This window comes from Hirundo rustica, chromosome 19, assembly GCF_015227805.2.
Source record: "Hirundo rustica isolate bHirRus1 chromosome 19, bHirRus1.pri.v3, whole genome shotgun sequence".
Classification (NCBI taxonomy): Eukaryota; Metazoa; Chordata; class Aves; order Passeriformes; family Hirundinidae; genus Hirundo; species Hirundo rustica.
Window position 1 is genome coordinate 8,000,323 of NC_053468.1, and position 26,007 is coordinate 8,026,329.

The 26,007-nt window shown below is 44.8% G+C and overlaps 1 protein-coding gene across 10 annotated transcripts in view; it reads left to right on the top strand.

Annotated features, from left to right (window-relative positions):
* Nucleotides 1-13,116: 13,116 nt before the first annotated feature.
* Nucleotides 13,117-26,007, top strand: part of GTF2I (general transcription factor IIi) — a 95,866-nt gene continuing 82,975 nt past the window's right edge. For 7 of the 10 annotated variants that reach the window (XM_040082268.2, XM_058422971.1, XM_058422978.1 and 4 more), the window contains exon 1: nucleotides 13,117-13,255. The gene's annotated coding sequence lies outside the window, so the exon portion shown is untranslated. Of the gene's footprint in view, nucleotides 13,256-13,594; nucleotides 13,681-20,043; nucleotides 20,098-26,007 lie in introns of those variants that run through there. The other 3 variants (XM_040082275.1, XM_058422973.1, XM_058422972.1) reach the window with 3 other exon arrangements.

Below are 26,007 nucleotides of genomic sequence, written 5' to 3' on the forward strand. Positions count from 1 at the left end.
AGGGCTGCCATGGAGGGTAGCACAGGTAAAACGACACCCATGGAGGGTTGCAAAGTGTGAGAAAAGGCTCTTTTAAATTTTTAAACGTTTAACAAGGAATAAAAGGGACAGTAAACAGTGCTGGGTGCTTGGCAAACTGCCAGAGGCACACCAGTTAACTTAAAACAATTTTTTAATATACTTTTTCATTACATTGGTCACATGCATATTAATGAAAATTATGCATATTCAAACATTCCTTTGAGTTTACATGTTCCAAGAATTCTTTTGTTTTGCTCAACTCTTGTCCTGTCTTCTTAAAGTCCATGCCATACTGTGGATGAAAGTTATATATTTTATTTTCTCACAAGGCCTTCTGTTCTCTGGTTTGACAGTTCTTGATAACCAAAGGGTCAGTGGTAAATTCCTCCTTGCATTCCTTCTTTTGATGCTTATTTACCTGGTTCCTTTCAGTGTTATCTTATCATACAGATAAAATACTCCACAGCTACATTACGTCACCACGAGCTATTTCACAACATTATATGAGTTATTCCTACCATTGTCAGTTACTTACACAAATAAAGGCATTAACTACTTCTGCAAAAGTTAATATTATGTAGTCTCTATTTTAATATTTTGCCAAAGCCTAAACTATAATATATGCTTATCACAATAATATATAAGCTACACAGGGCCAGAGCATTGGCCACCAAAACTGACAAATTATACTATATTAAAGCAGTTAAAAGTGACTACAAACTGTACTACATCAAAATCCTTGTGATCGATTAAATTTTTCAAAAGCCAATACATAATAGTGGAAGCCAACAACTACATAGTTATTTGCAGCAATTTTAAAGCTGGGAAGGGAAGGGGCCCTGGCAAAAAGGACAATGATCCCAAAATATCTCCAAAAATTCTCTTGGAAGAATATTGAGTTGGTTTACACGTTCTCCCAGAGGTAATTAAGGACATAGATGGCCAAAGGGGGCAATAAGAAAGCTGAGAAGCTTTCAACAATCCATGCCTCGGGGGGCAATAAGGGGAGTCAAGAACGAGTCTTGGCAACAGGGGGTGGATGAATAGTCGTCGGTGTGTGGAACAGAATTGGTTGAAGGAGAGTGGAGTGATACGGTTGAGGCAAGGAGCGGCAGGAGCAGATGCAGATGTGCAGGACTGGGAGCACGGGCTGGAGGCTGAGCTCCTTCACCTGCCTGCTGGAGCTGGGCCAGCCCTGCCCGGGAGTCACGGCTCCTTCAGCACTGCTCTTGGTGCTACGGTGCAGCCTCGCACGGCTCTGCCTGCCGGGGACATCCACATCCTCCTGCCTGCCGGGGACACCCCCCTGCCTGCCGGGGACATCCCCCTGCCTGCCGGGGACATCCACATCCCCCTGCCTGCCGGGGACATCCTCCTGCCTGCCGGGGACATCCTCCTGTCTGCCGGGGACATCCTCCTGCCTGCCGGGGACATCCTCCTGCCTGCCGGGGACATCCTCCTGCCTGCCGGGGACATCCTCCTGCCTGCCGGGGACATCCACACCCCCCTGCCTGCCGGGGACACCCCCCTGCCTGCCAGGGACATCCTCCTGCCTGCTGGGGACATCCTCCTGCCTGCTGGGGACATCCCCCTGCCTGCCGGGGACATCCTCCTGCCTGCTGGGGACATCCTCCTGCCTGCTGGGGACATCCCCCTGCCTGCCAGGGACATCCACACCCCCCTGCCTGCCGGGGACATCCACACCCCCCTGCCTGCCGGGGACATCCTGCCTTTCCAGCCACCAGCCCTGGAGTTTCCACCATTCCAGTTTGGTGCTCTCCGAGCCCCAAGGGATCAGACTGCCCCGGGCTTTGTGAAACAAAGCCCCTCGAGGTTCCTGGTTCTGTTTATTGTTAATGCTGTAGCTGTTGTTGTTTGTTTGCCTTGTTATATTTACTAGTAAAGAACTGGTATCCTTTACCCCATACCTCTGCCTGAAAAGCCCCTTTAATTTTCTAAATTATGATAACTTGGAGGGAAGGAACTGGAATTTCCCATTCCTAGAGAGGCCCCGCCCCTCCCTAGCAGATACCTGTCTTCCAAACCTAGACACAGATACGGGGGCTTCTTGATCCACCTTATCTCTGAGGGGAGAAATTCGTCAAAAAGGTCTTTGGTCCTTCAAGGGTTTGTGAAAATTCTTCTCGTGAAGCCTTCTGTAGGCTTGGAAGCTTGAACACATCTTTCTCTGAGGGAATTGTGGAAATTGTGGTAAATTGTGAAAAACGAGGCTCAATTTTCTGGCAAAATTTTTAAAAGTTTAATTAAAAAAAAAAAAAAAGAAAAAGAAAGAAAGAAAGAAAGAAAAAAAATACAGTAAGAGACAAAAAGCAAAGTGCTACATCTGGGTGCTTGGCATTCAGTCAAGAGCCCAGCCTACTAACTGGGAACCACTCTTCTAATGTATCAACCTGTTACATATTCATAGGCCGTCATGCATTATTCAAACATTCCTTTGAGGTTAGATGTTCTTTTGCTTGGTTCTAAACTTTGACTTGCCTTCATTCCATTCTGTAAGTGAAATCAATATTTCGTTTCTCCTTGTGGTTTCATCCTGCTGTCCTTACACTCCCTGATAACAGAGAATCAATAAATTCTTCCTTTGGGGTTCTGGTGTCTGTCATATTATCTCCATCCAGATAGGATAATGCAAGGATGTGAGGAATTTCCTGATTATCTTTACCATTCTCTGAGTTAGCTACAAAAAGCATTTTACATCACATAGTTTCCATTTTAATATTTTGCTATAGCATAAGAAATATACACTACTATTCTAAGTTTTGTTAAGAGCAGAAATTTAAATTTAAAAAAATATACATTCTTACAGCAAATTTTCCAACATTATACATATAGTACTAATTTTAATATTTGCAAAAAGCCAAGTTTATAATATGTATTTATAACAAAATTAATTTGGGGATTTAATTCCTTTGTCTACATGAGGCTTTGTGTGGAGCCAAAAGACTCCTGTTTGGAGGGGACCCATGCTCCTCTGCTTTTTGTGTGTTTTGTTGTAACAGCCAGAATTGGCAGGTTTTAATCCTGAAGCCACTTCTGCATCTCCTATCTTGTGGAGAACCTCCCACGGGTCTGTGGTTTGTTGTGGAGAGCTAGAATTGGCAGGTTCTAATCCTGAAGCCAGTCCTACAGCTGCTGCCTTTTGGGGATGGTGTTGTCTCTATGGTGTTGCCTAAGTATTTATCATGCAGCTTCCTCTGTTGGAGGCCATAGGAAAACTTTAGAGGGAAATATTTTGTTATCCTTCCTTGGTTAATTTGCTCCCTCCCTACCCCTAGGGTGGACTTGATGCAAAAAAATTGGGATAGGGAGCAATTGGTTACTGAAAAAAAAAAGATTGGTTTTAGGCAGTGGCATTGCTTGCTGCCAAATTCCATCACGTCCGAAAGGAAAATCACTGAAACGAAATGAGCAAACTGATAAGGTAAACAGCTCCAAGGCCAAAAGGAGACACCTGATTCACAGACTGCAACTCTCACAAAACTTTTAAAAGCAGTCTCACTCTGTCTGCTGAAGAGTCTATCAGAGTGTCAGGAAAATTAATCCGGAAACACCAGAGGCTTATGTCCAAAAAGGAGACAGAAGAGTCCTGTAAATTTATCTGAATAAAGAGATAGGTTATGGGGCAGTTCACCATGGGGTCTCTCAGATTTTTGGAGGATGCAGTCTCTTTTTTACCCTAAGTTCCTGACTGCATGTCCCTCTCTCCCCATTGGCTGGGGTACTTGAGAAGTACAGACTTCCCAAAACACCAAAGACTCCCTTCTAATGTATAAGCTCCCTTTTGTCTTTTTCTTGTGTCACTCACTGGAATTCCTTATGGAATTTATCGTTCTTCACATTGTTTCTTTGTCTCTCAGTACTCAGTTTTATTTATCAGCAGACCTACAGTTTATTTGTAAAGACAAGTCTGTAGTTCCATTTATCAATCAGTGGAATCCTTCCCATTGTTTCTTTTATCTCTCAGTATCTAGCTTTATTTACCAGCAGACCCAGTTTGTTTCTGAGGACAAGCACCTCATTCCTTTCAAGAGGAAACCTCACTGAAGATCTGTGGGAAACAACAGAAGTGGTGCAACAAGCACTACATAGAAAAAAAGCTAAATTCCACCTGAATAAGTTACTGCAATTAACTGTTTCACTCAGGCACATTTTGCTGGGGAGTTTGTTCTCTTTTCTGTGGATGTCAAACATCCCTGTATCGAAGATAAGGAAAACAGTTTGAGAGCAGACAAACTGCAAGCAGCAAAATCACACCTAAATGTGATAACCATTTCTTCATGTGGACTCTATCACTTTGTGTTAGCCACAAGAGGCTTTTGCTTATTTGTAAAAATCGTTCTAGTAGGTCAGATTTTCACTTTTCTTTTACAGTGAGAGGAATGAGAGATTTGTCTTTCCAAACAAGTGGTGGGTCTGCTGGTAGATAAAAGTAGCTCTGAGAGATAAGAGAAACAATGGGAAGGATTCCACTGATTGAAAGAATGGAAAAGAAGATACTTGCCTTTACAAACAAACTGTAGGTTTGCATAAATGAACTGCATAATAAATGAAATTGGATACTGAAAGATGAAAGCAACAATGGGGAAAACCAATAAACTCCATAAGAGTTAAAAATCAAAAGAGGGGTTATACATTAAAGGAAAATCTTAGGTATTAGGCATTTCGGGAAGTCTGTACCTCCCAAGTACCTCAGCCAATGGGGAAAGGGAGAGGGAAATGTGGCCGGGAAATTGGGATAAAAAGGAGGCTGCGTCCTCCGAAAAACTGAGAGACCCCAGGGGAAATGCCCCAAGGCCTCTCCCTTTATTCCCTTTATTTGAATAAAGTTACAGGACTCCTCTGTCTCCTTTTTGGACATAAGCCTCTGGAGTTCATGGATTAATTTTCCTAACAGTAGGAACATACCCATAAGACGGACCTGCCTGAAAACCAGAAATTTAAAATGCCACCATCAGTGCTCGCATTTTCAGTTTGTTAATGTTTGTAATCTGATCGCGTTTTCAGTTCGAGTGACTTGATGGGAGATCAAATATTAGTTAAAGCACCCTACATATCACTGAGTTCGATTTTTGTCTAACTTGTTTTGTCTTTTTACTAACAAACGGTGTGGCTAAAGGTCTTATGGATGCATGTGGGGTATTTTGTCTTTTTACTAAAAAACGGTGTGGCTAAAGGTCTTATGGATGCATGTGGGGTAGTAGGTGGGTTTGGAAAGCTGGGAGGAAAGTTTTGTTAACTTGCAGGGAAAACGTCTGCTCGTGAGAGCTCAATGACTCACTTGGAGGTGGTGAATTTCCCAAAAGAGGTAAAAGTAAGAGCCGCTAATGGACATCAGGCAGAGGGCTCAGAAGAGACAATAGGCGATGGATTGGTCAAAGGAGATGTTCAAAAAGCAGCGCTTCTGCCAGAGGTCTCTGGGATCCTCCCCTTGCTCCCTGTGGCTCGGCTGTTGCCAGGGGGAAGGGGGAAAGTGGTGGTGGTGTCTTTTGCACCAGAGGAGTTGGAGATAATTAAAGGTGGGAGAGCAGAAGAAAGAGGGGAGAATTGATTTACAAAGGACATTAAATACTAGATGCCAAGAACTTGGAGCCTGCAAATATTGAGACAGCTCCTTGGGGGGAAGCCTTCGGGACTCTCAAGGACTGCCCTGACTCTTTTTGTTTCAGCAAAACGAGCTACTGAGGGCTGTCTGGATGAAGTTAAGCCTGCAGAGGAGATTGCAAGGCAGGGGAAATGACCTTGGGCTATACATCCTTTCCAGGGATGTCGAGTGTATTTTTCTGAGATGCCTTAGGCAAGAGAGCTCAGACCGTGGTAGTGATAGTCTGGCTGGCAGGGTGGTCAGAGGAGCTTCTAGTCACTTCAGCAACTATTTGATGAGTCAACAAATGATTTCTGAATACTGGATTGTGAAGGCAGTGGACTTTGAGAGGAATGACAAGATTTGTCTTTACAAACAAGCCTTGGGTCTGCTGGTAGATAAAAGTTGCACTGAGCGATAAGAGAAACAATGGGAAGGATTCTATTGATTGATGAATGGAAAAGAAGATACATGCCTTTACAAACAAACCATAGGTTTGCTTGTAAATGAAATTTAATATTGAAAGATGAAAGCAACAATGGGGAAAACCCATAAATTCCATAAGAGTTCAAAATTAAGAGGGTTGTACTTTAAAAGGAGAATCTTAGGTCTTAGGCATTTCGGGAAGTCTGCGCCTCTCAAGTACCTCAGCCAATGGGGAAAGAGAAGGGGAAATGCGGCCGGGAAATTGGGATAAAAAGGAGGCTGCGACCTCTGAAAAACTGAGAGACCCCAGGGGAAATGCCCCATGGCCTCTCCCTTTATTCCCTTTATTTGAATAAAGTTACAGGACTCCTCTGTCTCCTTTTTGGACATAAACCTCTGGTGTTCATGGATTAATTTTCCTAACAACTTGGACAAGGGAACTTTTGCAGGGGGATCCTTCAAGGGATTATGGCTGCTTTGAGACTTCAGTGGTACCTCCATACCACCTGGCACCCTGAGAATTCAGGTAAAGTAGAACAGATGAATGGAGAAGTAAAGAAATACCCTTAGAAGCTAGTGATAGAAACTAAGATGCTATGGCTGTGCCTTTTGACATTAGCTTTGGCAAGAATAAGGGCCAGACCCAGACCCAGAGGAGATATTCAGTTTTCTCCCTTTGAACTGATGTTCATAATTCCTTACCCTTTTAATTCTCAACGTGGGGGCTGGGGGGTGGAGGGCATGGAAATTAGTGATGTATATTTAAAACAATATGTGGCCAGGATACTGTCTCTTGTAAAATCTCTTGGACAGAAAGCCCAGTTAGCGGAGACACTGCCTTTGGACTTTGCTGTTCACAACATCCCACTGGGAGATTGGGTCCTGGTGAAGGACTGGAAAGAAGCACCACTGGTGCTGACATGGCGTGGACCTTTCCAAGTGTTACTGACCACAGGAACAGCCATCAGACAGCTGCACAAAGGGGACCCATCACACTCAGGTCACGGTCTCTGAAGCCCCGGAGATTTGGACATCTCAGCTGAAGGAGGACAGGAGGCTGTGCCTGACACTCCACAGGAGAGGACGGGAGCAGCTGCTGCAGTGTGCCCACCCACAGACTGCTGAAATTGTCTGTATGGGCATTGCTCCTTTTGGATCCCCAGTCACTGGGGGGCTACTACTTGCTGTCATTGTTTTCTTTATGTTAAGCTGTTTCTGTGTCTTTGGCTTATTAAAGAAATACGAGTATTGATCTAGTATCGATACCCAACTGTGACGGAAAAAACTCTAACAGTTTAAAGTTAGAAAGTGGATGTTTATTACGGCCGGGCAGCACGGTGGGATATTTCCCTAATTCGCACTGCGAAATTCACAGGTCATTACAAAGTCTTTTATTTACAAAAGTGTTGTATACCCAAAATACAAATACAGATTCATACCCCTGTCACCTCCCATTCCTCGCTTCGTATGCTAATTGGCAAAAAGGCTATTAAGCATGCGTACTTTGTTTCTTAAAATGAGTCGGGGGTCTATTCTGGGGAGGGGTCACCCAAAATGAGGAAGTAAGATGAGTCTTCCTCGTCCTGACCTTTCTACCTTTTCAATGAATTCATGACAAAGAATCCTTGGTAGAACTTACAGTTTCCTGCGTTGAATGGGTTCTTTAAGCAGGAAGTCTGCAGTTATCTTACATCTTATTTACCGCATTTTGTTTTTTCGTTACAAGCACAGCTACACAAACATAAACCTGACAAGAAATGAGTTACAAGATCTGGGGTAGCTTATCTAAGATCCAGCTTCTGTTAACTGCGAACAAAGATTACCTATCTACTTCAGCTAATTCAGCAACTTATTATCTTAACTTTCCTAAAAATCCTTAGTTCTTCAAAATTAATGTCTCACCTTCACTCGCCACACGTGGTGCAGAAGACAACTGTGAAAATTAGATTACACCATTAGAATGTTTTTTCTTTAATAATCTTACCTTTATATTGTCACCTATAATTTGGTCAGAGGTGAGAGAACAGGTTTTTTTAGTCCTAGGAGCAGAAGTAGCAAACCCCTTTAATATTAGCAATTGTTAGATCTGCAGAAGGCCAGGACAAGCTGATGATGGGCCATGGGTTGCCAACCTGCCTACTGCAGGTTAACTCCAGCCTGGTCAGGAATATCTTATATAGGATATACTAGATTGTTGGGGTTTTTTTGCTATCACAAGCTCAGGGAAATCAGTTAAGAAGAAGGGGGAGCGTGTGGAAAATTAAATTAGTCAAACTGCTGTTTGCAAATAGACGACAATGAAAAAGTGGTGAAACAGGGGTGAAAGAAACAATGGGAAGAACCATAAATTCCATAAGGAATTCCACTGAGTGATACAAGGAAGACACAACAGGCAGGTTATACATTAGAAAGGGTTTTAAGCTTTTTTGTGAGTCTGTACCTCAGCCAATGGAGAAACAGAGAGGGACATGTGGTCAGGAACTTGGGATGAAAAGGAGGCTTCATCCTCCAAAAATGTGAGAGACCCCAGGGGAAATGCCCATGGTCTCTCCCTTTATTCAAATAAAGTTACAGGACTCCTCTGTCTCCTTTTTGGACATAAAGCTCTGGTGTTTGTGGATTATTTTTCCTGAAAATTGCTATTAGATGAGTAAAGATACAGATCTTAAAGCTTGAGCCGTGTTTCTCATTTATTACTTTTCAAACTCATTGGTGTTTGGGAGGCAGTGGGGGGTGGTGTTTATGTGTTTACAAATCCAATAACAATCCTCATTAAGAGTTGCAAAACATGAAGCCATTTTGATCCCAGGCAGATGGCAACTAAATGAAGTTTAATTAAAGAATGAGAGCTTTGATTCAAATAATTTTTAAAAAAATATAGTGCACCAAAATGCTTAAAGAACAGCATAAACAGCATCTGTGCTTTTATTCAGAAGCCTGAATGCATTTTTGAGGAATCCCTTTGCAACGCCTTCCAGAGCAATCCCAGGTTGTGGGATGCAGCTTGGCAGGCAGAGGATGCCTCCACAGGATTCTACTTCCCCGACACTAGGGAAAGGCTGGGAAAGTAACAATGCAGTCAAGAGTGAGGTCTTGCTTCCTTCTTTGGGTAGTTTTTTGTTTGTTTGTTTGTTTTAATATATATATTTATTTATATTTTTGAAGAGTTCAGATGTTGCCAAAGTAAGACTTTGTCTCAGCTGCAGCCAAGTTTCCGACTGTTTTCCAGCAGTCACTACAACCCATTCCTTCCTGCAGTATCCAGACCCTTACAGCAGCGCACGAAGCCAAGCATGGCAGCACAGACACCATCTGTAGCTCTTTGTAGCCTACACAGCTTAAAGGAAGTTGCTTATCCAAGGCTAAAGCTAGCAGAATGTAGGCTCAGGGGTTGTGAGAGGCTCCATCCCTGTTATGGCAAGGCTTGGGCGCCCTGGGAGCTCCCAGGCAGCTCCAGCCAGAGCTCAGTGCTGCCCTTCAATCCTGAGAGGGAAGACTGTGTGCTAATGGCTTTACAAATAATTTAATGGGTGAAGGTATGGGTTTTAACATTTTTGAAATGGGTTTAATGTCTCTAGTGACTTCAAGCAGCAGGTTTGTTGCCAAGCCCAGACAGCCTGACTCCTAAAATAGACAAGTGGGTCTGCACAAGCTTGGGTTTTTGAACTTTGGAGTAAAATGACAGGTTCAAGGGGGCATATATGGTTGTATATTTTAAGCAGCAATCCTAACATTCTGATACCTTATAGTTCACAATTTTCTACTATCCTTTCTATGATTAAATCTATTATTTTATGATAATATTAATGTAATAAATACGATAGACCAAATTCTATAAATCAGAATTTTAGAATTTTATTGAGAGACAAAATGACAGTCTCTGAAAGCCACAATTAAAAGGACAGCGTCGAGCCCGGGATCGGCGCTGGGTGAACGCGGTAACACACTCAGTTAGTGTGTCACCCCCCAAGTTCACATATCTACCTTGGAGCAGTCTCTTTTTATACACTGGATCGCTGAGAGAAACTCGGGACTCCGAGATTCCCTCTTCCGAGGCAGCCTCATTAGATGTTCATGTTCGGGTTCTGGTGGTTTGAATGGATTCTCCCGGGAAGACAGTGTCTTTGATTGTTGTGTCCAGGTGCTGTGTAGAGATGTTAATGTCGGGAGGAGACGGATGAGATATCGATCTGATGAGATATGTTCTGCCTGTGAGGCAGGCAGGTAGCACCCCCTGCCCTGCACCACGCCTTCCGCGCTAGAACGAGCTAAGGCAAACAGAGCCTGAGTCCCCATGTGCCTTCCGTCAGCGAGGAGGTAATGAAATAAATCTACTCTTTGCATTTCGGCTGTGGTTTGAGGGTTATCCTTGGTTACTTGATTCACACAGCGGGAGGATTCACAGAACAGGGGGGAGAAATACTAGATTTCCCCTCTTTTGAGGACCTATGTCATAGCAAGAATGGTCTTACTGAGACGTTAATTTTGAGGAACTAAGGATTTTTTAGGAAAGTTAAGATAATAAGTTGCTGAATTAGCTGAAGTAGATAGGTAATCTTTGTTCGCAGTTAACAGAAGCTGGATCTTAGATAAGCTACCCCAGATCTTGTAACTCATTTCTTGTCAGGTTTATGTTTATGTACTTGTCCTTGTCATGAAAAACAAAATGTGGTAAATAAGACATAAGATAGCTGCAGATTTCCTGCTTAAAGGACCCATTGAACACAGGAAACTGTAAGTTCTACCAAGGAATCATTTGTCACGAATGCATTGAAAAGGTAGAAAGGTCAGGACGAGGAAGACTCATCTTACTTCCTCATTTTAGGTGACCCCTCCCCAAAATAGACCCCCGACTCATTTTAAGAAACAAAGTACGCATGCTTAATAGCCTTTTTGCCAATTAGCATACGAAGCGAGGAATGGGAGGTGACAGGGGTATGAATCTGTATTTGTATTTTGGGTATACAACACTTTTGTAAATAAAAGACTTTGTAATTACCTGTGAATTTCGCAGTGCGAATTAGGGAACTATCCCGCGTGCTGCCCATAATAAACATCCACTTTCTAACTTTAAACTGTTAGAGAGTTTTTGTCCGTCACAGTTGGGTATCGATACTAGATCAATACCCATATTTCTTTAATAAATCATTACCAGCAGGAAGCAACTGGCATATATAATACTCAAAACGAATTATTGTGATGTTGTGTAATCAAAAAGCACTTTTTCCGCCCCAGAACAACCCATGCCTGCAGGGCAACAGTATGGACACAGCCTCTGAATGATGTCCTGGCAGTGAGCTTCCATTTCCCACGCAAGTAAACTCCTCTGGTTCTCCAGAAGGATTTGCTTGAGAAACTTTCGAGCAGAGTGCATTTATGACATGTAAATCTGTATGAAATAGTCAGTATTGGCTGTGTGTGCAGTAAGGTGCAACTGGAAGGTGGCAGCACAAAGATATAGTGGAGCATGAAGTTATGGATGCTTCTATTGAAAATGCCATCTAAACAGCAAAGGGAACTGACAAATTAATATAGTGAATAGTTGTGGCTGCTCAGAAAGATTTGGTGTCCTTTGTGCTGAAGCTCTTCACCAGCAGTTATGCCTTCCCCTGCACAGGGTCTGCAAAAAGGAACCATCCAAGTACTGCAGGGTGAAATCTACTGGTTTTGGTTAAGGTGGCAATGATTTTTAACCTTCTTAGGGGTTTGAACTGTTTTGGTGGTTGGGGCTTGGGATGTCTTTCTAGGCTGCTGCAGAATGCTTCTGTCTCCCACAGTTTAAATGATGAGGACAGTTATGTCCAACTGAACAGTGGCAAGGAACCACAAGAGCCATGATATCTTTAATCACTCAGATAATTTGTTTTGGGTACTCTGGCCAGTGTTTGCAGCTGGGTACTTGTTTTGCACAAGTCCACAGCCTTCAGTGATGGTACAAGAATGGCCAATGCATATCCTGCAGGGCTCTTTCCCAGCTTCTGAGCTTTATTTGCCAGATGGATTTCTTGCTATTTATTACAACTAGGAGGAAGCTGAATGCTTCCATTTCTTTACAAATAAGATTTACTTAAAGATGTAGTGTTTGGTGGTTACTCCCGACCAACTCTAAAATATAGTAAATATTTTGAAAATATATCAGCAGTTAGGACACTACACACCATAAATAAAATGTTATTTATGAAAATGGTAGTTTAACATCTCTTGGTTTTAATCGCAGTACTTTTGATTTGGATCAAATTTTGAAATGTAGCATAGTCCCTTGAATGGAAATTTTTCCATCCACATTTCCTACATTGAACCTAAATTCAAAGGAAAGGAATAGTGAAGTCAGACAAAACATTTGACTTTTACCCAGGAGAAAGATCTCACAGACAGCATCCATTATGGTTAATGGCATTGAAAACGAAATAAAAGACTGCTTTGCTATGAAGCTCCTGATTAACCCTAAGTAACGCATTCTGCTGGTGGAGGCTGTTGCTGCCATCATTGGTTGTGGAGGGCGGTTCCGGCTGTCCAGCGCGGCCCATCTGTGCGAACGGGGGCTGGCGGCGAGGCCTCGGGACGCCGCTCGCTCCGGCGGCGGGGCGGGCGGCAGGGCGGGCGAGGCGAGGCGGGGCGGCAGGGAGGGCGGCAGGGAGGGCGGCAGGGAGGGCGGCAGGGAGGGCGGCAGGGAGGGCGGCAGGGAGGGCGGCAGGGAGGGCGGCAGGGAGGGCGGCAGGGAGGGCGGCAGGGAGGGCGAGGCGAGGCGGGCGGCGGGGCGGGCGCGGCAGGGCGGGCGCGGCGGGGCGGGCGCGGCGGGGCGGGTGGTAGGGAGGGCGGCGGGGCGGGGCGGGCGAGGCGGGGCGGACGCGGCGGGGCGAGCGGCGGGGCGGGCGGCAGGGAGAGCGCGGCGGGGCGGGCGGCAGGAAGGGCGCGGCGGGCACGCCCTGCCAGCGCCCCGGCGCGGTGCTCGGCGGGAGCTCCGGCCCGAGACTGCGTCTCCCGGCGGCCCCTGCGAGCGCCTGCGCCGCCGCGGCTGCGCCAGCGAACCATCCCCCGCCCGGCGCGGCGCTGGGGTCGGCCCGATACCGCGCACGAGGAGCGCGGCCGCTCAGCGCCGCCGAGGGTCCGCGGAGAAACCGCCGCTGCTCCGGCGTTCCCCACCCCCGCCCCGTAGCCGCGCGACGTCTTCGGCCAGAGGGAGCGGGCTGACCGCCCCCGGAGCGGGTGAGCGAGAGGGCGGGCCCGCGCCCGGCGGGGTGGGGCGAGGGACGGACGGTGACGCGCGGTGCCGGCGGCCGTGGAGCCGTGAGGGGCCGAGCGGGTGCTCGGCGGTCGGGGCCGCGGCCGTCGCCGTTCCTCGGGGGGGGTGCGCTCGCTCCGCCCGGCTCGGCCGCCGGCACTGGGGGGCGCTGCCGCCGCGCCGCCGCCTCCCCATTGGCTGCCGGGGCGGCGCGCGCATGCCCGAGCCCTGCGCGTGGCGGCGGCCGTCGGGCGTTGAGGGGAAGGGGCGGAGCAGGACGTGTAACATGGCTGTGGTGGGGCCTGGGCCGGCCCTGGGCACGGGCCCGGCTCCGGCTCGCCCCTGTGTGTGTCAGCACGCCGTGGTGAAGTGAGAAGGCCTCAGCCGCACCCAGGCTCCGTTCCGCTGGGTAGAGGTTATGGGTTCACATAAAGCTTTGGGTTGGAAAGGACTTAAAAAATCATTTTGTTCTAACTAGAGGAAGGCACCTTCCGCTAGACCGGGTCGCTCCTAGTACTGCCCAGTTTGATGGTGAACACTTCCAGGGATGGCACAGCCACGGCTTCTCTGGGCAACCTGTGCCAGTGCCTCGCTACTGATGCCCAAAAGATAGGCTGGAAATAGATCCCCATAGACTGAGGTATTTGTTTATTGCAGCACTGGTGGTGAGGAGGATATTTCCACCTGACTCACTCACCCTTGTCAACTGCTGTGGTATATTTATACAGTAACTATTGCTTAGCGTTACTTTGCCACTATATATGTGTGATAACTAATTTACATACTGTGATCTCATGGTTATTAGATAGTTCTTTTGCACTGCACTTGTGCCTCCCCAATTCAGGGGTCGTTGGGGGTGTTTGATGAAGGCTTCCAAGGTTATCTTTGCATTTGACCTTTTCAACTTTGTCTTAGGAGCATGCGCAGTTATAGTGTTCCTGGGTCTGTGTGGTCCTAACCAGTCTAAATCCTTTATTTTGTGGCTAATTGGCTTTACATTTGCCAATTTCTCGTTAGTACTATACTTCTATATCTCTAAAGCTGGTGAGGTTTTTTTGTCTACTTAGCATTAAGCAACTAGTTAACCATATACAAGCCATTACATTGTATAGAAAGTTATTTATATCAGGTTATATAGGTATAAAAAGCTGTAATTCAGGTTATATTGTTATCGGGTTGTATAAAAAGGTCACAATTTAGATTATATTGATATCAGGTTATGTTGGTATCTTATAACTCAGGCTATTTGTATAGGCATTCCCACCCTCAAAATATCCAGTCTAACCCTGCCCTCTAGTCCTGTCTCTCCAGGCCCTTGTTCAAAGTCCCTGTCCAACTCTTTTGTAGGCTACCTTCAGGTTCTGGAAGGCCACAGTTAGGTCATCTTGGGGCCTTCTTTTCTTCAGGCCAAACAATCACAATTCTCTCAGCCTTTCCTCATAGGAGTGTTGTTCTATCCCTCTAATCATCTTTGTGTGCAACATCACAGCCACCAGCAAAGAGCAACTCCAGGTGACAGCAACAAATTTCTGCAGAAGCCTTTCAGCCTGGTGTTAAAGAGAGGTTGGCATATAATTGTACATCTGTGTGGACGTGTAACCTTATCAGCCTCTCTTGGCTTCACAACAATGTTTTTAATCACAAAATATGTTGGGTATCACCTGTTGCGTTGTCAGTTCTTTGTTTGCAGGCTTCCTTTACCAAAGGTTTGATATGTAAGGGATTTGAGAGAAACGTGAGCATGGTGACTCTTTCATGAATACAGCTACCCCCTGTAAGCTAATCATATAGCTGAGTTTTGGTGTACAAGTCTTTCAGTCAGTGTCTCACAATAAGGAACAACTTTTAGACTCCTTTTTAAAATTTACCTAATTTTTTTCCTGCTTGTTTAACTCTGCATTTAAAATAACAAAATCCAATAAAGCATTTTAAAGGAAAGAAAACAGTAACTAAACTAAAAAAATAGACTTTAAATTCTGCTGTGTAAATTAGATGGCATAAAAGTTTGTCTCCTATACAAATTGTCTCCTATACTGGAATTGAGGACCCTAGGGACTGAGGTACCACTACTGGTAAACTTTTTTCGTATGTTTCACGTAAGGGTTTTAGTATTTATTCTTTTTCTGTGGGAGGGAGAGATTAGGAGAAAAAACAAAGCAGGCTTAAGCTTAAAAATGAACAAAAATAGTTTTATTAACATACACTAAAAGAATGAAAAACAAGATGAGAAAAATAAAACCTAAATTAAAACAGAATGACACTTTTAAACATTCTTCTCTCCTCTTGCAAACTGTTAACTTTCTTATTAAACAACATTGAAAGAGACAACTTGAGATTTTCAGTCAGTTTCAGTATTTTGACAGAATCACTCATTACTTTAGGAGAAGAGTCTCTCTTAAGGTCTTTTCATGAAGGTGTTTGCCACAACAATAAATAGTCCAGTGTTCCCAATGTCACACATCTGCTGCTGCCCGGAGTTTTCGCAGACTGTGATGTTCTATCAGCAGAGCTTCTCAGTGTATCTGGGGTACTATTTACAAATACTTCTTCTAGTCTAAAATCATCTTTGTCTCAAAGGCTGAGACCTCCTTTTAACCCAGGAGCGGGGGATTTAAAGTTCTCAAATGAATCTCAATTTCATCAGTCCTTAATTTTGATTAGAATAGTATTCTACCCAACGATACTAAGATGCTGCAAAGAACAGTCCATTTCTCCATAGTTTACCTTAGAGAAGTCTGGTTAAAAATGTCCACTTCTTCAATCCTATTCCATTATTATTAATTCTTTCACTTCTAATCTAACTGACTTAATTTGGTGTCTGTTCTATGTACCCTGTTTTCTTTCTTCTTTCTCTCAAAGAAGAGTTGTGCTATAAAAGTTCCATGTTGCTAGGAAAGGATTAAATCTGCCCAGGCCTGCAAGAGCCACGTGCAAGCGCCGAGGCTGCATGAAGCTGAAGAAACTGCAAAGCTGTGCTGATGGAGGAAGCTGGTAGATGTCCTTTTTTCCACCCCTCGGTCTCATCCAGGGTGACTCGGCTTAAAGTTGTTACGGAGCTGCAGGCTTTCTTTCTCCGCTGCCAGCGGTGATTAAGCTGGGCCATGGCTTGGCCCCTTCTGCCGCGGTCTGAGCACGTGGCCAGCACTGCTGAACTGCAGCCACTTTTCTTCCCTGCCGGCAGCAGGGGAAAGGGCTCAGCCGGCCCAGGCTCTCCCTGTGCAGGCAGCGGCCCTTGGAGCCCTGGCTGAGCCCGGCCCAGCCGCCCAGAGGGGCAGCAGGGCCCGACCTGAGCCAGCCCACCACCCATGATGTTACCTCATGGATGATTCCAAAGTGAGAGAGCCCCATCTGCTGCAGATTAGTTCCAAATGTCCTTTCCAAAGTTGCATTGATATCCTTACTGGTCAACCTAGCTGCCAATATCTTGGCTAGCTTTTTGATAGGTCCCTGTCCTCCCCCACCAAAACCGCTCCACGGTCATGGCAGGGAAAAATATTTCACATTTCTCTGTAACCGGAAAACAAAACTGTGCCAATCCATGATACTCTAGGATTTGAGAACCTTTTCATAGAAATTTGATGGAAGCTTGTGTTCCTCTGAAAAGATTGTTTGTAATTTTCTGACACATTCCCAAACTCTGGCTTGTTGAGTTGACTTTTATTTCTGGTCCCTGGACTTACTATTCTCAGTGAAGAGAGCCTCATAATAGGATTGATGAATGTTCTTCCTTGCATTAATGGAAGAACACATTTATTTCATTCTGTGGAAAGCAGTGTTCTGGTTCATTTGGTTAAATGCAATAATAAGAACAAGGGATAGAGCTGCAGAGGGAGTAAAGTGACCAAATGGAGGGTTGCTTTTTGGGCAATTGAAGAGATAGGGTCTTCATGGTTTGCATCAATGGAGCCAATTTTATTGAATACCCTGCTGATTTATGTACCTTTCAAGCATGAGCTGAAAATAACTACTTGCTTTAAGCAGTAACAGCCATATCTGTTTCTTCGCTGTGGGCTAGCACAGACTTGCACAGGCCTGTACTGTCTTGTGTACCAAGCACTCCCTTATCTCTTCTTCCTTCAGGGTCCTGCCTCAACTTGCCAGGGCTTGTGGTCCTTTAGCACATCTGCTTCTGTAATGAGTTCAGCAGTACTTTGAGTCCTGTTTCCTAGCTGTATTCCCACAGGGACTGGTTGCTGCTGAGGAGTGATGGGATGATTGGTTTCCCAGTCAGTGCCCTGATGAGTGCTGTGATGAGCAGCAGTGTGCCAATGAGGACACAGGGCACTTGACCACTTGAAGCTGCTATGCAAATGTGCCCACTTTGGATACCAGCTGTAAATTGACCAGATGATTTTTTTTCCCACAAGGTGATGGAACGTGAGTGGGTGCTTAGTGTTGGATTAGCTCCTTGTCAGAGCCCCAGAAGAATAGAAAAGGTTTTGGTTGTCCTTAAACCTATGTGAGTCTTACGTTTACTGTATGTGACAATTGCAGTATAGAAATACAAAGGACCGTCTTGCACTAGTGAGGGCAGCGATTTCTCTCTGAAAAATGTGTCAGCACCAATGCTGTTATAATTATAGAAATACCAGTAGAGTTTAGATGAATTCACTTCTCAAATATTCTGTGTGTTGATGGATACACAGAACTAAAGTAATTATTAGTAAAGCTAGTTATCATGTTGACTAAGTAAATAAAATTACACTGGTAAAGACAGGAATTACCAGATGGTCAGGTGTGCTGTGATTAATTTTCGTTTTGTTTACATGATTCCAGTGTAATTTATGAATGCCTAGATGATGCAGTAGGACACTTCAAGTAGCAGCCCTCTGTTCCGTGCTTTTAGCCGGCGACAGTTATTGATAGTCAGGGGGTTAGTAGCAGGGGTCCTCATCACATCCATTCCTTAAATGTTACTTGACTATGCAGATGGTTTTAGCTATTTCCATTATTGTAAGTTAACTACAAGTACTTTAAATCAACATCAGCTATTTCACAAATATGAGTTTTCAGTATTGTCAGATATAAAAATAAAAGCAATAGTTATTATTTCCCAACTACAGCTACTTCTGCAAAAGTTAACATTATAATGCACAACACATAACAGGCACTTTAATATTTGCAAAAGCCAAAATGTGTTTATCACACTGTCCACGAACTAAAATATCATACATGTTTTGAGGATAGGAGCTCCACAGGGGCCAAGGCATTGGCCACAAAAAGTTGACAAATTGTACTGTATCAAAAGCAGTTAAAAGTGATTCCAAACTATAACTGTATCAAAATTATTGTGATTAACAATAATTTGCAAAAGCCAATACATAGTAGCAAAAGCCAACAGCTACCTAGTTATTTATCATGTCCCCAGATTTTGGCCCATGGGGATCCAGCTGGAGCTGGTCGTCTTTCCCCTAGGGAATATATCTTCAGTGGTTTGTAAGGTCGAGTTGACACAAACTTGCATGCAGCTGTATTTCAGGGTTCTCAGGAGTTACCTTCTTTTCCATCAGTGTGTCAGGATTTGGTTTAGTGTTTGTAATGCTGGGTAAGGGGGTAGAGAAGAGATGTATGCTCTTGCATTCACAGCTCCTTTTCTGGAGAGTTGCAGAAAAGAGATAGATCATTTTGGGAATACCTGCTTGCATACTGTTATAAATAAAATCGACCAGATTCGATTTATCAGAAATTTAGAATTTTATTGTGAGACAAAATACCAGTCTCAGAAAGCCACAATTAAAAGGACAGCGTCGAGCCCGGGATCGCCGCTGGGTGAACACGGATATCAGACTCTGCCAGTCTGTTACCCCCCCCAAGTTCACAACTTCGGTCTCCAGCCGCCCCTTTTTATACACTGGATCGTGGAGTGAAGTCCGGGATTCCGACGGTCTTCCCTCCGAGGTGTCTTCATTAATCATGCAAGTCCCGGTATCGGGAGTTTGAATGGACCGGTAGGGTGGAACAATGCAGCTGATGGCCGGGCCCGGGTGTGTTGTGGATATGTTAATTTTCAACGGAGACGAGTAGAGATATCCATCTGAAGTGATTATCTCGGTCTCCGGACTTGTATCTCCGTTTTCCGTTGTCCTTTGTATCCTTTCAGGGATTCCTGGCAGCGATAGTTTCTAGGCCCCCTTTCTGGTAATTCCAATCATACTTTCTTCGTGTCCCTCCCGTGCTTCCCGAGTTGAGGAAATTCTTTTATTTTGGTTTTTCCATTTTACTTTTACCCATATTAGTTTGAACAAATCTTTAACACTCATATTTATACAGTGAACATTTACCCTTTATAATTTGATAACACGAATTAACTTTAGCACATATATCACACATACCTCTGGTGAAGGGTAGAAACTACTGCTTATTAAGATTCTTCTCTAAGAAACACATATTCCTTCAATCCCCACCCCAGTTTTCCATATGTATTCTTTATATATTTAAGGAACAGTTTGTTACCCTGGTTTTTCTGAGTTTTTTATAGCCTTTTGATTTTTCATAAAATGGAGTCAGATCTTTTTAGTTACTGTACAATATTAAAAGCAGTTCTACCTTTTTCCCACATATGTAACATAAACAAATCCTTTGTTTTTCATTCTCTGTCCTTTGTTTGCATATTTCTAACCTGAAAGCAATTGTAACTGACAGTTGGTTTAGCCACTTGGCTGAAAGGTGGAAAACCCCAGAAGCCAATCTTCTGCTAGACCCACAAATGTATAAAAAGTAAGAAATAAACAAAGGGGCTCTCTCTCTGCGTGGATTCAGCCTTGAGCCAGATCGGAGAAGGACCCTGCAAAACCTCTCTCTCGGTGTGACTGCCTTGTGTGTCTCGGTAACAACAGTTTTTCTTCATAAAGCTCAAGTGTTGTTTTGCTTTTGTGTGTCAGACAAAGCAGTTCTAGAGAGGGTAATCTTATCTCTGGGTTTCTCAAGCTTGACATGTCTGCCTCATGTGACTTCAGGAGATGGAAAGCTTTTGTTCTGTCTTGTCCCAAGTATTGCAAGTGTTTTTGTTCTGAAAAGTAGAAGCCATCAAGAAGCATAAGGAGTGACAATACATGTTTGTATGTATGTATGTTTGGAGTGACATGACGTGGTCTGGCGTGAGAGACTGTAATTTTAAAGGTTAATGAACAACTGGCCATTTGCAAAAGCAGCAGGTGCTTTGCTGAGGCCAGGTTCTCACCTCCTAACCAAAGGGAAGGAGAGTTTAGGGGGATGTGGTGATTAAACCTCTGATCTGTGTACGAAAAGCTCACATTCAGAGGCAATGCACATGTACCACAGGAGGATGATTACAACAAATCGACCGTGTTTGGCGACAAGCTGGATATTAATCCGGATGGGGGAGAAGGCTGACGAACTGTCAGAGACCCTCAGAGTGCCCCAGACTCATTTCTGAGGCCTTCCACAATAGGATTGTTCATGACCAACAGTGTTGCAGCACGCTGTAAATCTCTTTTCAGGGGAGGCATTGGGGTGTTCCCATGTGAACTGAATTTATACTGGCACGTTGAACTCTATGTTTTGCGGGCTTCCCCCCCCCCCCCCCACCCCGAGGTATCAGGACTGCAACCGTCACTTTGACCAACAGATAGCTAAGTTGTAACAATCAAGTCTTGTTGCTGGATCCATGGGTGGTAATATATTTACTCTCCACTATCTAATCTTACCCTTTCTTCCCTTTCTTTCTTTTGATGTTTTCTTAAAGTAAGTCTTTGTATTTCTATACTGTTATATTACTGTAGATAATAACCAAAATATCTACATACCTCTTGTCCGAGGGTGACTTTATGATGCTTGTATTCCAAATCATCTCTTCTGTTTGTGCTGTATGTTGTGTTCTGTATCTTTAACACTGGTTTTGAGAGTGAAGCAGGGAAAGAAGCGCTGAGTTTGTTTTGAGAAAAACTGCTTGACTCCTCCACATTCTTCTCCAGAGCGGTGGTTTATCTGAGGCACAGACAACAGCAGGACAGAAATCTTTTTTTTGCTTTTAGTTAGTTCAGCTAGCTGAGGCAGAGAAGCTTTCTGGACTGGTTTTTTTCCTTTTTCTTGGGACCGTTTAAACCTTCTCCAGACTGAAAAACCCAGAGGAGCTCATAGGAGACTGAGGGAGTTGAGCTACAACCCACAGCAGGGACTTTCTGAATTTGCCATCTCACTTCGGAATAACAAAGGGTTTTATTGTTTCATATTATTCATTCTTTATGCTTGTGGGTAGTTTGTTTGTTAAATAAGTAGTTTTTTCCACTTTTCTCTGAGGAGGTTCTTTCCCAGACCAGCTGGGATGGAAGGAGCCAATCAGGTTTGCTCCCTGGAGGAACCCTATTCGGGGGTTTTCTCCCAAATTTGCCCTAAACCAGGCCACCTCTTTTCCACTGCAACCAAATAGTTTTAAAGTAAACTTGCCATATTGTTGGAGGTTAGGGTTTTTCCTTTTGTTTTCATTCACTTTGGGAATATTCTCCCACTTTGTTGCGCAGAGACCAGAATGACCAGTACTTACGAGAGACAAAAGAAGTTTCCAAGCTCAAGGGAGGAGGACACCTGGCTGCACTCTTACCTGAGCGTTTCTGTCCTTCAGAGATACTGGGAGAATTGGGCTGGGGCAGGGCAGCCGCTGGCTCTTGTTCTCTCGGCATTCCTAGGGGAGACAGGCTGCGGTCGCTGTGGGGAGAGTTCCCCACCACTGCAGGCTTCTGTCTTCTCCCTTCTACTCCGGGTGCAGCTCTGCTTGGAAGAGCAGCCATTGCACAGGGACCTTATTAACACCCCACCTCACCAAACGAAGGACTTGCACCATCTGCTCCAGTGCCTCAGGGGAAACCCCGGGATCCCTGAGCCCCTTCCCTCTCCAAGGGAGCCTCTCCCGGCCCTGTCTGGGAGCCGGGCTGCTGCTGCCCAGTCCCCACTGTGCCTCTGCTGCTGCTTCAGGGTGTTTTGCTGCACTGTAGCCATCAGTCCCTGCCTGCCAAGATGCCCCGCGATTCTAGCTACAGCTGCCAAGTGTCTGCTGCTTCTTGCTTGCTACCCCGGATGAGCTCGTTCCTGCTGTTCCAGCCGCTGCTCCCAAGGTTCCTGCTGGGGCACTGGGATCGGCTGCCCAGGAGGTTTCCGTCCCTTCTGCTGGGACTCTCCGCCATTGTTAACGTGAGAGAGGTGAACAGGCCCGTGCCACAGCGCCCCCTGCAGCCGCGGGGGAGCCATTGCACCTGCCCCACCCGCCGGGAGCCGCCAGCGCCCCTGCTGGCTGTGAGTGGAACTGCAGCAAAGGGGAAAGCGCCCTTCTTTCTACATCCCCGAGAAGGTTCTGCTTCTGTTTGTTGTTGCTGCGGGTGGTATTGTTTGTTTGCCTTGTTACACATACTAGTAAGTGTAACTCCTTTTCCCTTATCTTTGCTTGAAAGCCCCTGCAGTAGCTGTGTGATCTCTGCCCTGGGCAGTCTCTCTCTCTCCCCTGATCAGCCTGGTTTCCTCCCTCTGCTCTTTTCGTTCTCCATCTGGAATCACCAGAGGAGAGAAGGGGGCGGGGGGGAGCTCTGCCCACCCCTCAGTGACAATCAGGGTGGCCTTGGCCCAAACGGTAGGCCCATAGCTGTTATCAGGGGCCCAGCAGAGATCCCTTACTGCTCCTAGGGCTCTGGGACTCTGGGGAAGTTGAAGAATGTAGTTACTGTTAAGCTGCAGCCTCTCCTCCCCCGCTGGGAGCTGATGGAGCCCAGCCATGCCTCAGGGCCAGCTTCCCCCCCAAAAAGGCAGGGAGTGGGGGGAGCAGCAGGCCCCAACTTGATGTTACCTGTTCAGCTGACCAGGAGGAAAGAGGGCTGACCTCCAGGAAGTCAGTTTATATGGATACTTCCCAAAGTTGCATTTGACATTCTCAGTGGTCAAAACAGATGCCAGTATCCCAAACTAGCCTTCTGATAGGTCCCTGTCCATTCTGAAGCAAGTCCAAGGTCCTGACAGGGAAAAACACTCTACATTCCTCCCTAACTAAAAACTAAACTGTGCAAACCCGTGACACCTAGGAATGGCTGAACACCTGTCTGAGCAAGCAGCTGTTTGGGACTAAATTAGATCACAGGCAGGAATGTATTTTTCAAGGCTTTACTTGGGCAAAGGCACATCTTGGCAAAGTTAAACCAAAGAATTTATAGATAATTATGGTGGAAGACAACTATGGGAAGCTGAGCTGGGTAGTCCTGCCGACCTCTTGGCCCTGGTACAGTGGAAGCCATGGGAGAGATAAACTCAGGGCAGTAACAAAAGTGAAGGCATCATGTCTGGTCACTCTGACTGCTCTGATGAGAGAAGATGTAACAAGGACATGGCTAGTGTAAAAGAATGTAACAGGGACCTGATAAGTGAAAAGATTCTGTTGCTGTGGGAATAAGGGCAAAGGGGTCTAAGTGGAAAATTTTGTATGGAAGTTAGAGAACTATAATTATGTGTGATTACTGTGATATACATCCTTTGCTTGCACAGCATGGTCCATGTCTCTCAAGCCTGCAGTTGTAACAAATATTAACTGATCTGGAAATTTTAAGATTATTAGATAGTGGTACTGAAAGGGTTAAAATCATTGTGCTTAGGCATATTAGCCTTGACAATAAAGACTGTGTGCCTGATAAGGTATATTTTCACCAGATCACGTAGCTGGAATGCAGTCCAAGAAAAAACTGGTTTTTAGGAGGCTTGTGACCGTAAAAAGATAAATTTGAGGAATGGAATGTTCCCCAAATGACCACCAGAGACCCTCAAGAAACTCCAATTCTAATGTAAATTAATTCTAAGAAAGGATTTAAAGATGTAAAAGAATTCACAGGAATGTTTGGCAATATGTATGATTCCAGGGAAATGTGATGAACATGTGTTAATTGCGGAGATAAAAGCTGGTATGTTACATGGCTTGGGGTGCACATGTGATGAGGAGTGCTCCCCCAGCCAGTGCTGAAATAATGTTCACTTTCTAATTCTGAAATGACAGTGTTAAGGAGTTTTGCTTGTCCTAATATTTTGGTGACAATTTTTTGGATGTTACACTTTTCACATGGCTTTGCACCGGGGATTTACATTGGGCAGTGGTGTTGTCACACTCTTAAGTGCTGAATCTTGGAAGGGCAGCCAGGTTCATTAGATCTAGTGAACTGCTTCTGATAATAACCACTGATCCCGGTGGTTAAAAAAGGATAGTGGAGAAAACTGATGTTTTAAAGGGAGAAACTGGCAAAATGTGGTCACTTAAGCAAGAATTTCCCACTAATTAAAGAATCAGCCTATTGTTTGCGTTACTTGGCAGCCTTACAAAGCCACATAGTTTCAAAAGACCTTGATATCTGCATATCCTGTACTTTCCCAGTTCTTCTCATATCTGTGGTCACTTATCCCACGGCCTGTATCCTGCCAAGGCCAGGATATCATTTAACTCCATTGTGCTCTCTGTTCTGTCCTCCATTTGTTTTCCCTTAGAAAGAAATTAAAATAATTCTTTCATACATGAAATACTAAGTCCTAAACAACAGGCACTGAGTGAGGCCTCAACAACAGGTCCTAAGCCAAAGTTAACTTCTGGGTGAATCTTTCAACCTGTAGAAATATGCCTCTTGCTGCTGCTGAGGACTCCAGGACAGTGTAGATGAATGCAGACGAGAGATCTCTGAAGTTGGGTTTTAGAAGAAGGGGTTTATTGTATAAGATGGGAGGCCTTGCTCAGAGCCGCCAGGCGCAGCTGAAGCATGGCCTTGGAAGGTGGGGGTAGTGAGAGATAAGGAAATTCCAAGAGCAAGATGCAAGAGGTAAACAAAGAGATAAGAGGAGAGAAGAAACAGAAGAGACAGAAGAAGCAGAAGGAGCAGCAGAAAAAGAGAAGAGAGAGGCCCACTCTCGCAGCCCCCTGATAAGGGGTCTCGAGGTGGGCTGTAACAGGGTTGTGCCAATGGGGTTACAGATACTTGATACTTCAGGGGGGTGTTACAAGTGTGGGATAAATCATACATTGGGGGTTGTTTTCCTAGGCATCCAGCAGCTAGGACATCTCAAACATCAAAACTTACTTTCAATTCTATCTCACTTACAGGTTTCACATTCTCAGAATCTAAGCAATCATATTTATAGGGCTTTCTGGCTTCATCCTTCCCAACATCAACCAAATGTTATATATATATGTTCACTCATTAATGAAGCAGTATTAGCAATATAATATATGTACTCACTCATTGGTAAAACATGTATTTACCTTTCTGTATTTAGAAGCCAGACAAGGCCACATCTGGCCTTGTTTTGAGGTCTAGGATCAAAGACAAGTCCCTTGGTTCCTCCTTGAGCCTTGTCCAGGCTTTAGGAGAAACCCAATAGAACAATGAAACCAGATGTCCCGACATGAGAAATCAATGGTTGTTTATTCAACAGTATGAAAATAGGACCATATCACAGCAAAGTTGGAAGCCTTGTTGCCTGCAGATGGATGCGCTATAGGATTTCCCAGTTGCTGGGAGTGGTCCTCCAGTCCTTTGCTGTGAGAGTGGCTTCCTGAGCTGTTGTACATATCTGGATGAAGAGGCAAAGTAGTGGGGTAACTAGTGATGTATCTTCCTTAATCACTATAGGCAATCTTTTGTAGTAATAATGAAACAAGGCATTAGAAATTAAAGGGTGATTGATTAGGAATAGATACTTAGACGATGCATATTGCTTAATATTTGCTGCATTTGTGATGTACTGTGCTGTCTGCTTGGCGAAG